Genomic DNA, 4,302 nt, shown 5'->3' with positions numbered 1-4,302 from the left:
CACCTTCGTCTTCACGGGGCGTGTACTGTGGACAACGGGAACTTCGTGTCATTCATCCTCACCTGGTGTCTGGATATTCACCTGTTGTACAGTATGTGAGTGTTGACACAGAGCAGCAAAATGTCCAACCTTGTGGCAAGACGTACATATATTTTCCCTCGCTGGACAGACTGGTGAATTGGCAAGGTGGGAGGCAGATCCGGACAGACTGGTGAATTGCTAAGGTGGGAGGCATATCCGGACAGACTGGTGAATTGGCAAGGTGGGAGGCAGATCCGGACAGACTGGTGAATTGGCAAAGTGGGAGGCATATCTGGACAGACTGGTGAATTGGCAAGGTGGGTGGCAGATCCGGACAGACTGGTGAATTGGCAAGGTGGGAGGCAGATCCGGACAGACTGGTGAATTGGCAAGGTGGGAGGCAGATCCGGACAGACTAGTGAATTGGCAAGGTGGGAGCCAGATCCGGACAGACTGGTGAATTGGCAAGGTGGGAGGCAGATCCGGACAGACTGGTGAATAGGCAAGGTGGGAGGCATATCCGGGCAGACTGGTGAATTGGCAAGGTGGGAGGCAGATCCGGACAGACTGGTGAATTGGCAAGGTGGGGGGCAGATCCGGACAGACTGGTGAATTGGCAAGGTGGGAGGCAGATCCGGACAGACTGGTGAATTGGCAAGGTGGGAGGCAGATCTGGATAGACTGGTGAATTGGCAAGGTGGGAGGCAGATCCACAACGGTAGAATTTACCTGAAGCAGTAGATTTTCCGAAGTTCACAGGAGCACCGGAACAAAGTTGGGAACATTTAGCAGGAGTTCGTTGTGGGCGGTCACCAGAGCAAGGCTGTAGCTGTACATTTTCCACCGAATGAGATGGTTTCGATTCACAACCCATAGACTTGGCTTCTTTGATCGCAGTTTCAACACGATGAGCAATTTAAATATCTCCATGCAGAGTTAAAATGGTTCCATTAGAAGTCGTTCACGTCTCCCGCTGCAGGTCTCGTCTTTTAAACCAATTGGTCCCGAATCATGTCATCAGTCGTCACTCATTGCAGCAAATTCACACGTCACGATTGCAGCAAATCGATACCTCTCTGCTACGACATTAATATCTGGGCATAAACGTTGTTCAAGGGCAGTCATGGCTTTTTCATATGTATTACTATCATCTTCAACATCTGGAAAGGTATAGAAAGTTCTCACACCTTCTGTACCAAGTGAATGTAGTAGAATAGCTTGTTTCCGATCCGCACTTGCTCCTTGAAGGCCTCTACGGCAAGAATGTAGTTCTCGAACATTCGATGCCATTGTGGCTACGGCATGGACGGCCTTCCCGGGGTCGAGAAGAATGGAACAGGGGTGGCGAAAGCAGCAGATTCCATCACAGAATTGTAGGCAGTTTATCCAGGGTTTATCCTTGTCGCCAACTGTTGTATTCCGAAGTATGAAGGAAGCAAGTCAAACGACGTAACTCCAAAGAGCATAAGGTGCGATCGTTTAATCCATCCGAACTCAAGCCAGCCACATCCCGTTCTCCCCCTCTGCATGATCACGTCATCACATTATCCCGTCATCACGGCATCACGTCATCCGCAGCACACGTGATACAATGTATTCAATATAATGTACAATGAGACTAGACACCACAGCTTTGCTTTATGGGAGTCCAAAAGTCGATTTTCTAAGTCATCATAGAATAATCACGAGATATCAATTCACAAATATTTTCATAATTCTCTGTGTTTGTTATTTTTGTTATTTCTTTCTTTCTTTCTTTTTCTCTCTCTCTCTCTCTCTCTCTCTCTCTCTCTCTCTCTCTCTCTCTCTCTCTCTCTCTCTCTCACTCTCTCCTTTTTCCTGTCTATTTTATCCTCTCTATTCTCCACCCACCCCCTTTCCTTCCAAGAAAAAGCGACATGTAATATTACTTTTGTAATATTATGTTTATTAAATGCTTCAAACAAGTTATTTGAATAAGGATTTAAATAATCCATGTATGCTGAATTGTTGTACTGGTAAATGGCATAATAATAAAAATATATCCTTCCCATATGCAGAAAGTGTTTTCCTCCAAACTAATTACATGTTCACATGGTTTGGAATCTTTCTGCAAGAACAACAAGGAATGTGATTATCAATTTTATGAAATGTTTTGTTATCTCTCTCCTATCATACATAATTACAATGTGCTACTACCAAATAATTTCATTACCAGGCTCGAATTTACAATAATGTGATCTCTTTTAATCATGTTAGAGGTGGTGGATGTTTATCCATAATCATCCCGAGAGGAGTATATTTTTTTGGAGATTATCGTGTATGATCTTAATCCACTTTTTATTTATTTATTCATGTATATTTTGCACCAGTATACTTTTTTATGAATGTTTAAGGTGGCAACAGTCTTGGCTATGGTCGCATCATTGCGTATCATCATTTTAAAAGTATAGTTCAAGAGCCTTTTAAGATCTTCCTAACACTTTATTTTACACACAAATAAATAATCTTCTGAATATATTTTTAAAGGAAATCGCCCCCAAAATAAGGTATAAAGCCAATTTAGGTAAGTGGATAAGAGAGAAGGTAGAAAAAGATGAGGATAAAGCGAAACTAAATAAATAAAGAAATAAATAAATTCCAGGAAAACATCCAAGACACATGAAGTAGCAGAGGTCAGGTCAAATGTGATTAAACCTAAAAAATCCTGTGAAACCTTTATTATTTCTCAACACATTACCCAGCAGCACGAATACACATACACCATCGGTGTGGCAGTGCTTTAATTCTAGCTTCATGTACGCTTTGGGATGGGTACACAGAGACATTTGAACATTATCCTTTGCGACCGCATCAGTGCCAAACTTATTGCCACCCAAGTGTCCCTTAAGTGGCCCAAATAGGTGAAAGTAATAAGGTGAGAGGTTTGTGCTGTAAGGTGGGTTGTTTAGAACCTCCCACATCATATGTATGAATGTCACAGTGGTGACATTTGCTTTGTGAGGTCTGAAATCATGCAACAATGGAACCCCACGTGAGAGGGCTTTGTCTGCCGCCTGCAAAATGCATTGTTAACATCATTGCATAGGAGGTCGCTGTGATCCTGGGTGTTTATTGTTCTTCTGCTGCAAGAAAATCAACATAGATCAGTCCATGGCTGTCACAAAACACTGCAGCCGACACTTTTCTGGCAGATGTCGTGGTGTTTAACTTAATCGGCCGCTGTGGTGCCTCTCAGTGCTTGGCTGCTTGCTTGTCCCATGATTCAACATAATCGACCATATAAAACACAATGTCAGTTTGTGTGTTTGTATCGATGTCTGTCCCCCTTCATAAAGGTAGGGTTTAAAGGCCAATCTTTGAACACTATTGTGTGTTCACTACGGTCTATTTTTGAGGATAAAGCAAACCCGAAAAACATTTTCCATAAAAGAGTAATTATGTCTCTTCTATTGGAATTGTAAACGGTGGCTTGCAAGCTGAGCCTCTAGGGCAGTGTACATAAACGTTTTTGTTTTTTTTAATAAAAATAAATACAAGGCGCAGGGAGGTGAAATTCACTGCACGTGATGTGCAATGCACGGAGTAAAGCGAGTGTTCATTTACGTCTGTAGGATGTCTAATAAATAATGAAGATAAAAGCACACCTAACACTACGCTGAGGCTTCAGACTTTGGCATGCTCACAAGAATGCACCATTGAATAAACTGTTCCAAGCCGTCATTTTGGATGGGATATTTACTTGTACTATATATAATTACCCTGCACACACAGAGGGAACAACTTTACTTCAATTGAACGTTCTATTTTGAACACGAATCGAAACATGAATTGGAAAACAAATGTGTAGTTTAGCAGTACGTCGTTTCTCAATTGACCCAATCGCACATGCGTAGAGAGTAGTGGGAGATTTTTTTTTTTTTTTACTCTGTCTGCCTGTTTTGGCAGTCAAATAAAATTGAAATTCATTCCAAACAAACATTCCAAAAAAGTTACTGTTTTTAAGGATGGCATAAAGGACACAAACAACAGGAACGAATAACTAATGTCATCATCATTGGGTCGATCTCGATCGGACAGTGGTAGTTGACCAGTCACTGACTTTTCGATCCCAGCCTAGTTGCTAACCGGGGGATGCGGCCTTTTTTTTACCTGTGCGACGACCGATGCAGTATGATAGAGAGATATGGTTTTCCATTGACATAGTGTCTTTCAGTTGCTAATTATACTCATGTGGTCACAAGTTCTACATGAATACGAAGTATTCTTTTTGTCAGAATTTATGATCTTCATCGTTGAAAT

The sequence above is a fragment of the Myxine glutinosa genome, chromosome 7, assembly GCF_964187855.1.
Source record: "Myxine glutinosa chromosome 7, kmMyxGlut1.1, whole genome shotgun sequence".
NCBI classification, from domain to species: domain Eukaryota; kingdom Metazoa; phylum Chordata; class Myxini; order Myxiniformes; family Myxinidae; genus Myxine; species Myxine glutinosa.
Note: the sequence above shows the minus strand (reverse complement) of the source record.